The sequence below is a fragment of the Ornithorhynchus anatinus genome, chromosome 3, assembly GCF_004115215.2.
Source record: "Ornithorhynchus anatinus isolate Pmale09 chromosome 3, mOrnAna1.pri.v4, whole genome shotgun sequence".
In the NCBI taxonomy this organism is placed as follows: Eukaryota; Metazoa; Chordata; class Mammalia; order Monotremata; family Ornithorhynchidae; genus Ornithorhynchus; species Ornithorhynchus anatinus.
Window position 1 is genome coordinate 38,360,578 of NC_041730.1, and position 12,982 is coordinate 38,373,559.

A 12,982-nucleotide genomic window follows, 5' to 3' on the forward strand; every position below is an offset into this window, starting at 1 on the left:
TCAGCAGAACAAAACAAAGCAGAGCTGCTGAAGTATTTACCCTTGGGGAGACAGGAGTGTTGGAGAAAGATAAACATTTACTATATCAGTTCTTTTCCTCACAGAACTTAAGAAGGGGATTTTATTAACTCTGAAACGAAGAGCATGTATTTGCCTGCTTGGTGATACGTCAGCCCCCTTCAATTCAGAGTTAATAAAAGTCCCTTCTTAAGGATGTACTATCTGAACTGAGAGGGAAACGACTGGTATAACAAATGTTTCACTTTCTCCAACGCTCTTGCCTTCCCCCAGAGTAAATACTTCTGGCTTGCATGCTCTTTCTTTTTCTCTCAGCAAAAATACCCAGTATGCACCCAAGCACCGTGGCTCAGTGGAAAGAGCATGGGCTTTGGAATCAGAGGTCTTGGGTTCGAATCCCAGCTCTGCCACTTGTCAGCTGTGTGACTGTGGGCAAGTCACTTAGCTTCTCTGTGCCTCAGTTCCTCATCTGTAAAATGGGGATTAAGACTGTGAGCCCCACGTGGGACAGAACAGTGCTCTGCACATAGTAAGCGCTTAACAAATACCAACATTATTATTATCACCCCTTGATTCCTGGACTTTAAATAGTGCTTTTAATTTTCCAAAGTGCTTTCACGTTACTTATCCTCTTTTATTCTTCAAAATCTCTTAGGGAGGAAGGGGAAGGTAGTTATTATTACCACCTTTTACAGATGAGGAAATTGAGGTAAAGAGAAATTAAGTGAATTGAACAAATCACACAGCAGGCCAACGGAAGAGCTGGTTTTCAAATCCCAGATCCCAAGCCCCATGTTATTTCCACTGGACCAAGCTCCCTTCTCTGCCTGAGTCAATCAATCAATCAGTGGTATTTACTGAGTGCTTACTGTTTGCAGAGCACTGTATTACATGAATGGAAAAGTACAGTAGAGTTGATTGACACGATCCCTGCCCACAAGGAGCTTACAGACTACAGGGGGAGACAGACATTAAAAAAAAATAAAGGTAGAGGAAATAGTAGAGTATAAGGATATTTACATTAAGTGCTGGGGGGACTGGGGGGACTATCAAAGTGGTTAAGGGGTATCCAGCCAAGTGTATAGTTGATATGAGGGTAGGAAGGATGGGGAAATGTGGGTTTAGTCAGAGAAGACTTTTCATTCACGGGGGACAACCTGATCACCCTGTATCTACCCCAGCGCTTAGAACAGTGCTCTGCACATAGTAAGCGCTTAACAAATACCAACATTATTCATTCAATTCATTCAATAATATTTATTGAGGGCTTGCTGTGTGCAGAGCACTGTACTAAGCATTTGGGAGTACAATATAACAAATTGCTCATTCCTTGCCCACAACAAGCTTACAGTCTAGAGGGGAGACAGACATTAATATAAATAAATGAATTTCAGGTTTGTACATAGGGGCTGAGGGTTGGTGGGGGGTGGTGAATGAAAGGAGCGAGTCAGGGAGACTCAGATAGTAGAGGGAAAAGAGGAAAGGAGGGCTTAGTCAGGGAAGGCCTCTTGGAGGCTATGTGCCTTCGATAAGGCTTTGAAGGAGAAGGGATGTTCTCCTCTGTTGGCTTTGAGAACAGAGGATGTTCCAGGCCAGAGGTAAGATGTGGGCAGGTAGTTGGTGGTGAGATAGACAAGACTGAGGTACAGTAAGAAGGTTAGCATCAGAAGAGCACAGTGTGCGGGCTGGGTTGTAATAGGAAAGTAGCGAGGTGAGGTAGAAGACCTGGAGTCTCTCACACCCTTCCTGCCTCTGTTTCTATGAATCCTCCTTCTCATACCTACCTCTGTCCTTTCATACCTACCTCTGTCCTTGCTTCACCCCTTCCATGGCCGGATTCTTTTCTGAGGAGAAGCTCTGCTGCATGTTCACCAACTCTTTGTATTGTACTTTCAAATGTGCTTAGTACAGTGCTCCGCACACAGTATGAGCTCAATAAACTGACTGATTGATTGATTCTCCACTCCCCCAACTGTCCTGATAGTTTCAGGCCTTCCTAATTCCCTCACCACTACTTTCCCCCTCTTTTTGCACCCCTCCTCCCTCAGTTTAACCTCAGCTCTGATGGCTGCCCACACAGAGACAATCTCTGCTCTCTCCCTCCCTTTCTCTTTAATAATAATAATAACGATTCTGGTATTTGTTAAGCACTTACTATGTGCCAGGCACTGTATTAAATGCTGGGGTAGATACAAGATAATTAGGTTGGACACAGTTCCTGTCCCAAATGGGGCTCACTGTTTTAATCCCCATTATACAGATGAGGAAACTGAGGCACAGAGAAGTGAAGTGACTTGCCCAAGGTCACATAGCAGACAAATGGTGGAGCCGGGATTAGAAGCCAGTTCCTCTGACCTCCAAGCCTGTGTTCTTTCCACTACGCCCATGTTGTTATTTCATGTCTGTTCTTTATACTTGAAAATGATGCTATTGAGGCTTCTGCTAGTGGGACCACATACCTTTTTCCCTCTTAATCATTGGGGACTGAGACATTCTCACCCGAATGGCGGGGAGCCAGAAATGCTTGACAATTTTCAAGGGCCAAGTTTGAAAGCGATCAAGTGATGCTCTGACTAAGATGGTCACGCTCCCTCATATGTAGTCTCTCCAGCAACACTCAGCTTTGAACCAAAAGACCATCCTGCAGACTTGATAGACTATCCACACGTTAGTCCACTGGAAAGAGCACAGAATCAGATTACTCTCTATCGTACTTTTCCAAGCACTTAGTACGGTGCTCTGCACATGTAAGTGCTCAATAAATACGATTGAATTAATGAATGAATGAATATTTGCATTCTAGACCCGGTTCCTCAAATAGAGAAATGGTAAAGGTTTTGGACAAAAACCACGCAGAATGTTCAGTGAGGCGGACAGACTGAGTAGGAATCTCGAAAGGTGGCTAGCTCGTTGTGGGCAGGAAATGTGTCTACCCACTCTGTTATATTGTACTCTCCCAAGTGTCTAGTAGTGCTCTGCACATAGTAAATGTTCTGTAAATATGATTAATTGGCTGATTGAATGGACAAGGAAGGCCACAGTGGCTTCTAAGGCCACTACCTGCTGATTTACAGTGACATAACAGAACACTGGCACTAGGCTGCAGTCACTTGGTAGTAATAATATTTATTGAGCACCCAGCGCAGTGCACTATAGTCAAAACTTGGAAAGTTTGGAATTAAGAAGTTACACATTCCCTGAGCAAAAGGATCCTACATGCTAACGGAGCAGATAGACAAATTATTTACAGGAGCAGTCAAAATAAATAATTGAATATACAACTGAAGAGAAACATACACAAGAATGGCAAAGATTCTTGAGAAGGAGCATAGTCTAGTGGAAAAAGCATGGTCCTGGGAGTCAGGAGGACCTGTGTTCTAACTCCGGCTCCGGCACTTGTCGGCTGTGTGACCTTGGGCTGGTCACTTAACTCCTCTGTAAGAACTTAACTTCTTACCTCATCTGTAAAACGGGGACATGAACTGTGTCCCACCTGATTAGCTTGTATCTACCCCACTGCTTAATAAAGTGTCTGGCACATAATAAGCACTTAACAAAATCCATTAAAAAAAGATAGTATAAATAGATTCGTAAGTGCAGAGTACTGAACTAGGAACTTGGGAGCATACAGTCAAATTAGAATAATAATGTTGGTATTTGTTAAGCGATTACTATGTGCAGAGCACTGTTCTAAGCGCTGGGGTAGATACAGGGTAATCAGGTTGTCCCACGTGAGGCTCACAGTCTTAATCCCCATTTTACAGATGAGGTAACTGAGGCACAGAGAAGTTAAGTGACTTGCCCACAGTCACACAGCTGACAAGTGGCAGAGCTGGGATTCGAACCCATGACTTCTGACTCCTAAGCCCATGCTCTTTCCATTGAGCCACGCTGCTTCTCAGTACCTGTCCTTGAGGCACTTACAATCTTATTGGGGAGGCAGGCTGTCACAGATAGTGTAAACACAAGGAGAACATAAAGGAAAACATTCAATTAGTAACAAATGTTTAAAAAATGAATCAGTGAACAAATAAGTAGAATAAACTGGTATACCTCACTCCAGCAGCCACCTGAGCACTCATGGGAATTTGTTTTATCTATTAAATTACCTGAGCTTGTTTTTTTTTATCATTTGTCACTGTGCTCTTAGTCTTTTAATTATTTATTTCATATCTGGCAATTTGTGCTTGCTTCTCTCCCTCATTAGATTGCCAACTCTTTCCACAAAATTGTAAGATCCTTAAATACGACTGACTGACTGACAGGGATTGTGTCTACCAACTCTGTTGTACTCTCTCAAACACTTAGTCCAGTGCCCTGCCCATAGTAAACAGTCAGAAATCCCATTGATTAACTGATTTAAGAGCAGAATCTAGGTGTTTTTCTTCTACATTAATGGTCTCAAGCACCTAAGATGGTGCTTTGCACAGTGGGTTTCCAAGCAGGGCTGAAAAAAAAAACCAAATTCAGCTCTTTATAACTAGGTAACTCCCGGACAGTCCACTCCTTAATCAATCAATCTTTGGTAGTTATTGAGTACATATTGTTTACAGACCACTGAGCTAAGCTCTTGGGAGAGCACAATATGTCAGCGTTGGTAGAGGGGTTCCCTTCCCACAAGGAACTTCCAGTCCTATTCTGATTTGCTCACTTTTGGGGCCCACACTCAAATGTAGAGCTGATTCAATAAAGGTTTCCCTCATTTGTGATCAATGGGCTGGAGGAGCTTGGGAATCTAGAGTCATTAAATAGAGATTGCAAGGCCTCCAAGCTACATTTTTTTTAAGGGGGTCATATTTAAACCCCAGAATCTGACAAAATGAGGGAACTCTAGAAAGTGCAATCAAATGGACTTTAAAATGGAGTGAAGGACTCATTTCTTCTTTTTATACTTTTGAACCTCTGGCTAGTATTGGTCATCTTTCTTCACAAATGTGGTTCATAGGTGAACCTTTGCGAGTCCTTAGAGGCACTTAAGAATAGAGCTCATGGGGGTAGGGAATGTCAAGCACTTTAGAAATGACTTTAGACTTCATGACTTTAGAAATCAATCATATTTATTGAGTACTTACTGTTTGCAGAGCACTGTATGAAGTACTTGGGAGAGTATAACAGAGTTGATAGACACATTCCTTGCCCTCAACAAGCTTACAATCTAGAGAATCTATTCCTTATAATATTATTCCACTTTTATACTGATATAATCTGAATATTGCCTATCTCTGTCATTCAACCCACATGTTCAGTCTGTCATTAAACCTGATGATTCTATCTTCACAACATCACTAAAGCCCACCTTTTTTCTTCATCCAAACTGTTTTTATGTTGTTCCAACTTATATCCCTTTCTCCTTGCCTACTGTATTAACTTCCTCATTGACCTCTCCCCCATCCAGTCCTTACTTCAATCTGCCACCTGGATCATATTTATGAAAAAACTGCTCATTCCACATCGTCCCAGTCAATAACTTCCAGTAGGTGGTTTCCCATCCATCCCTGCACCAAACTCTCTATGAAGGGCTTTAAAGCACTCAATCAGCTCACCCACTCCTACCTATTTCATTTTCCACTATCCCTAATCTGTACATTTCATTCCCCTAATACCCAATTTATTCACTGTACCTCAATCTTGGCTTTTTTAAAAACTTTTAAAAATGTTTTTAAGCTTACTATGTGTCAGGTGTTATTCTAATTGCTGGCAAAATACAAGTGAATTAGGCCAGATAGTGTCCCTGTCCCACATGGTGCTCACAATCTATGTAGGAGGAAGAACAGGTATTAAATCCTCATTTTGCAGTTGAGGAAATTGAAACACAGTTGTTAAATGACTTGTTCAAGGTCACATAGCATAGCAGAATTTGTAAAAGTCTAAATTGAAATATGTAAAAAAAACCATTACATGTTTTAAAAAATGATGTGTATACTATGCTGACGGATGACTTAGTTATAGCAGTCCTGTCAGGTTGTTTTAGGTCTGAGCCAAGAGGCTGTGGTCATTCATTCATTTAATCCTATTTATTGACTGCTTACTTGGTGCAGAGCACTGTACATTCAACAACAAAGATAATCCCTGCCCACAGTGGGCTCCAGTCTAGAAGACTGGTCACTCACATATAGTTTCCATTACAACATAGCGTTAACATTAGCCCTTGGGATCTATCGTGAAAGTCAGGGGAGGCTTTTTGCAATGGAAGTCTCATTAAGATTTTTGTAGGATCTGGGTGGGGGTCTTAAGTAATTTTCATTTGATTCCCTTGGAGTTATGTCATCAGCCATTTTTAATGTTATGTGATGGCCAGGACTGTGCAGTCACTACTTAAAATTCAGAATGTAAGGTATTCCTAACCAGGTTCTCAATCTGGATTTTTCCTTTAATGCAAAGCTCTCCAAGTTGAAATTTTCAAATAGTTGACCAAATGTGACAAAGAACAGATAGAAGGGGAGGAAAGGTGTAGACAGAGGCAAAGAGCTTTGTATCTAACTTCAGTGTGAGGACCTTTCACTTTGTGAGGTATTATCTGCTTTGAAGAAAAAGGCTTATTACACTGCTCCACCCATGGTGGCATCATGGTCAGAGGCACAGCTCTGTGGAATTTGTATTTCAGATCAGTCAACAGCCCTATCACCTACCCTTTGACTTTCCTCTGCTGGAATTCCCAGTATACAGAGGCATCAGAATTTCTACTCCTCCAAGAATAACATTCTCCCCCTTGGGGTTACCGAATGGAGCCATTTTATTCACTCACAGATGTCATTTAAGGTCAAACAATCAAGTGCATACTCCGAACATTTGAAGAGGAGCTCTTCAAAGATATTGACAAGCTTCTATAAAATAGTGAGGTGTTTTCCTCTTAATCTTCATAGGTTCTACTATTTGCTATTGATACGCTACAGATCCCTTGGACATCTCCTTCAGAAATGATTAAATGTAAATCTTAGTTGCCCAATGTAGGTATTTTATAGGATATGTTTTTTAATGAGTATGTAAGTTGTGCTGTTTTGAGATTCTAGGCCATATTTCTTTTCTGACTTCCAAAATCCAGTCCCTTCCAAATCTGCAGTCAGATTTTTTTGGAAGCTGAAGCTGGTCACATAACGCTGCCAATTTATTCATTTTCTTCGCCTACCTCATTCAGAGAAGGTGGAAACCAATGACAGAAAGAGGGGCGCAGAATGACGAGGACTGGTTCCTGACGCTTCTCACCAGGCTGCAAATATCCTCTAAAGGAACAGAGAACAGCTGAGGAAACAGAGATGTTCATTTCTGCATCACCTCCTGCCTCGCCTCCCTGTAGGCCTAGAAGATTCTTAACCCATCCAATCTCACTGCTGATTCCCTCATCAACCCCTCCACTTGGAATTTTTTCCAGTGGGCCATGCCTTCCTCATCCTCTGACCTTTCTCCTTTCCTCCTACTTGTTCCTTTCATATGACCTTTCTTGCTTGTACAACAGGACTGGATTTGAGACCAAACTAAGGAAAACCTGGCAAAATCTGAGCTGTCGTTAGATACAAGGTTGGAATCCTGCTTATGTGTTGCTCTTATGGTGGAGATTAGCAGTTTTAGGGCTTATAGGGGGAGGCTGCCATATCAGCTGTTTGGGTACTACGCCCGAGTAGAAATCCTTAGCGTCTCTGCCAGAGAATTTTCAGGGAAGGTTGGAGGTGTTTTGGCTCCAACTTGCCACGGTAACAGCGGTTTGGGTGGCATGTCTGAGCTGAAAAAACAGGTTTTGCCATGAGCGGCACTTGGCTTGAGCAGCTGATGAAGTCACGTGCACAGGCCACAAAAACACCAACTCTCACCCAAGAGAGTGTTCCAGACCTTTTCAATTTTCCAGTTTCTTAACATCTGGGGGTAGATCTGGGAAAAGGAGAGTTGACTGCATTCAGCTTGCTTTCCTTGTTAATCTAATGACAGGAAAGGATCTGCTTGGCATGAAGAGGTTTAACTTTCTTAGAACTAATGTCACTTATTATCACATAAGTCCTAAAAAAAATCCACCAGCAGTTAAGTGCAAATTTGAAAATGCTCAAGTGACAGGCAGCTGTTGAAGCTTCAACAACTGATAAAATTCCAGACAGTAGCATTTTGCACTTGTAGTTAAATTTTGCCTTAAAATTGTTTTTCTCCTACCAGCTTCTAATATTAATAAAAATAGAAACCTCTTCTTTTTTTAATTTGTGTGGAAATTAACTGCTTTCCTGAGATTGAATCTACACCAAAAGCTTTCTTCTGGAATGAATAATCTAATTCAGATTAGGAAATTAAAGTATATTCTCAATTTATTATAATTTTCTTCTATTTTTACAAAAGGGTAAAAAAAATCAACAACCAAAACCATGTTGTTCATTCATTCAATAGTATTTTCTGAGCGCTTACTATGTGCAGAGCACTGTACTAAGCACTTGGAATGTACAATTCGGCTCAATACAGAGATATTTTCCAATATGCTAAATACTTCAGATGAAATATGACTTCAGAAGCATTATATTTAAATCTTTGTAAATTATTTACATCTACTGACCAATTTGGCAAATTCTACTTATGGAATTTGGTTATTCACCACCTAATGACCACTTATATATGTGAAATGGACTTTTAAACATTCACATGAATATTGTACTAATTGGACAACTTTGATTCCTAATGTCAGGAGTTGCAATTGATGCTGAGTCACAATGTTACCTTCCTGCTTCTGGATTCTTTTAAACATTAAATTAAAAAAATAAAACTAAACCTTTTAGGTAAAATTCCTGCGGATCTAAGACATGCACAACTCTCTACTCATCTTAGGCCTGCCTTCGGTTTTTCACAACAGGTCGAGTAGATTGCCTTAAACCTCCAGTTTCCTCAAAAACCAGACTTTCCAATACCAACATCAAAACTAGAACACATCAGCAATAAAGGGACTCAGATGGAGTTTTAGATTCCAGTGTTCTTTAAGGTTTTTCTACTAGCTACTGAATTCCTTTAGGTTAGATATTGTCAGGAGCCAAACAGTCATAAAGTGTTTTTGTCCCCTGTCCGTGAAATAAGGGTTGAGCATTTGAGCCATGGATTACTGCCATCTAAAAGCTTACTATCCTAACTGAGATCAAAGGGAGAAAAACACACTGCTTCCGAAGAACAGACATGTTCTGAAAAGACTTGAAAATTTTAAGTTTAAAAGGTATTAACTTTCTTTTTCACTAACCCCTGCACCCATGAACCTGCAAAGACAAATACTGTATACTCTGAAATTCCCGAGTTACTGGAACACTAATAAGTGAACAATAAGAACCTGTCTGGATTTACCCATCGTCCTCTATTATAAAAGCTTCCCGTCAGTAGATGGATACCCCTTGTACAAAGACTTCAAATGGTTCTTTGTCTGCATAGACCTAGTTTATTAGTAAAAAAGTCCTGTTCGAGGAAACTGAAATGTTATGGTACAGACCCAATTTTAGGCATTCTATCAGTTGTATTTATTGAGTGCTTATTATAATAATGTTGGTATTTGTTAAGCGTTTACTGCGTGCAGAGCACTGTTCTAAGCGCTGGGGTAGATACAGGGGAATGAGGTAGTCCCACGTGAGGCTCACAGTCTTCATCACAATTTTACAGATGAGGGAACTGAGGCCCAGAGAAGTGAAGTGACTTGCCCACAGGCACACAGCTGACAAGTGGCAGAGCCGGGATTTGAACCCATGACCCCTGACTCCCAAGCCCGGGATCTTTCCACTGAGCCACGCTGCTTGTGCAGAGCACTGATCTAATCGCTTGGGAGAGTACAGTATAATAGAGTTGGTTGTGAGTTCCCTGCTCACAAACTTATAGTCTAGAGGGGGAAAGAGACATTAATATATGTGCATAATTATATGTATATAATATTGTGTATATATATGGTATATATGCATATAATTATATGTATATATAGGGCTGGGGGGGTGAGTAAAGGGTGCAAATCCTAATGCAAGGGCAACACAGAAGGGAGTAGGAAAAGAGGAAATGAGGGCTTAGATAAGGTCTTTTGAAGGTGGGGACAGTGATTATCTCTGTCAGATATGAAGAGGGAGGGAGTTACAAGTCAGAGACAGGATGTGGGTGAGAGGTTGGTGAGAGATAGACAAGATCGAGGTACAGTGAGTAGGTGGGCATTAGAAAAGTGAAGTGTACGGGCTGGGTTAGAATAGGAAAGTAGCGAGTTAAAGTGCGGGGGACAAAGGAACGAGTGCTTTAAAGCCAATGACAAACAGCTTCTGTTGGATGAGGAGGTGGATGGGTGACCCAGACTGGAGTGGGAAAACAGGGATTGAAGACTTTTACAGAAAAATGATCCAGGCAGCAGAGTGTGTGACTCTGGGCAAGTCACTTCACTTCTCTGTGCCTCAGATACCTCATCTCATCAGTGCTCTGCACATAGTAAGCGCTTAACAAATACCAACATTATTATCTTCAGCTGGCTAAAAACTCAGATATTGGCAATATTAAGATACAGGCAGGTACCTCTTTAATTTTTATTACCAACCATTCGTCAGCTCTTTGCAAGCTTGGCTGGTATTTTTTTCTCCTCAAAATCAGTTTAAATAAAAAGCAAAAACACACATCAACAGACATGAGCTTATAATACCCTGGCGGAACAAATGAGGTCAGGAATGCTTACCTTGGTGTTCTTTAAAATGAATACAGAACTCTAAACAATAGCCAGAGAATCTATGATTTAGGCTTAGTAAAACGAGAGCAGTTGGTCTTGTTCTCAGTCAAGCAAAGGAAGTTACAGTACTCAACACATGCTAGTAATTACATTTTTACGGCTCCTTACACCAGGCAGAACATAGTCACCGAAACTGCATGATTTATATTTATGCTGAGGGAAGAAAAAGCACATAAGGTCAAGAATGTTCAAACACTATTTTACTGAATTAGCCTCGCCAAGGAATAAAAAAGTAAAACGGACAATAAAAATGGAACGAAATAGCCTCAAGTGCTTCTTTTTAAATATAATTTAAAGATTAATGCTCTGGTAGAATTAAAAGACAAAAATAAATCTTAACAGTACAAAGAAATCAGGTAAAAAGTTTTGAGGTTATTTTGACAAGCTAAATGTTTTTAAATTATCGAACATTTCAAGATTTCCAAAGTAAATACTGTATGGCCTAAAACCTATATCACCTCAACAAACATCAACTAACTTATGAATCTGAAAATTTAAAATGTGCCAACTAAAACTCATACAGTTCTTCCAGGAAATTAAGTATCAAAACTCTCCATTTTTAATGGCTCACCTTATTGGTGCAAGGAATTTGAGTGTCTGTAAAGCACAAACTCTAAATCAGTATTTGCACTCCTTTAAACTATTTGTTCCATGTGGGGAAGGAACTTGTCTACCTACTGTTTTATTGTATGCTTCCAAGTGCTCAGTACAGGGTTCTGCACACAGAAAGGTCTCAGTGCCATTGATCGATTGATTTACTAAGGCTAAACTCATTTTAATGAGTCTCACAGGACTTTGTTACTGTTAAACTTAAAATTGGTTACACAAGTAGGCTCAGATTGACTTAGTGACACAATTAAAAATGTTTCTTACTGCATTCATTAAACCTATTTTGATGCTTAATTAGGATAGCATGATAGTTCTGGGCTAATCATTCATGTGACTTTGGAACCATTTTATACCACTGCCAACCCATCCCATTCATTATGTCTGGGTTTTCCTTGCCACCCAGATGGACCTCCATCCACTCCTTATGCTCTGAGCAACTTCCATCCTGAATTAACCAATTTTCCCCTCATCTTTTGTGTCCCCCATTATGATCTGAGCGACTTCTGGGGCTTCCTAGACCAGTTTCTTTTCCCACCAATATCTCAATCTCAGTGGATACTTTCAGGTTTGGCGTTGGGTCTGAGGGTTCTAAGGTGCTGTCTAAATAAAGTACTGAATTAGGATGGAGGAAAGGCAGGTTTGGTTGGGAGCATTTCTTTAGGTGTATCACACCAACATTCTTTTGACTCAGCACGGATAATTGGGAATGCTAGGTTTTGGGGGGTTAAAACTTGAAGATAATTTGAGGTGATCCATATTTATCTTGAACATTATCGTTCTAAAATCCAGGTGGAAAAATTTTAAATACAGAATACTCAGTTATTTAACAGCATATTAAAAATAAAACCTGAGTCAGGTTATGAGTTGTGACATTTCTGAATCACTGAAACATTTAGTTTATATGACATATTAAACTGAATTTGAGTTGTATATAATTCTGAAAAATACAGAAACTGGAAAGAAAAAAAATATCAGCAGTCTAATGTCTTGCAAAATCACCAAAGGATGACAAACTTTGTTGGAAAATCCATACGTTCAATTATGAAATAGAACTGGCTAAAGAGGACTTGATTCTCCAGTGGCTTTCCTAAATCCTTAGTTGCTCACATTTTTTCTAAAATCACATCAAATTAGACTGATTTATTCATAACCATCTTTTTCTCCTGAAAGCTGTAACTAAATAGTATCAACTGAAAGATGCACAATTGAATAAACTATGGTATTTGAAAATCTATTTTGAGAGAAGTTGGAGAACAATAAAGGGAAAACATTATTACTTGTTTTAAACATCTGGTACATCAGGTTCAGTGAAATTAGGCCACTGTAACCTAATGCTTCCTTTACTTGAAGACTCAATCTTTTCATTAGTTCTGTATTCGAAAATGTCTATTTTCCCTTTACATTAAGTATGCTTAATCAAGTTGCAATAATTTATGTTTCTGAAAAACTAGTTTCAAGAATAAATTTCAGTAAAATTATTTTAGGCAAATGGTAAAAATTAAACTGTAAGCATATTTTAGAAAAAGCAAAGGAAACCACAGTCTATTTTGTCCATTTTAAAAGATAACACACAGGTGATCATTTAGAAACTAGTAGTAGTATTGTTTTGCCAAATAAATTAGAAGCATGTACTGTGGGTGTAATTTATTTGCAAATCAT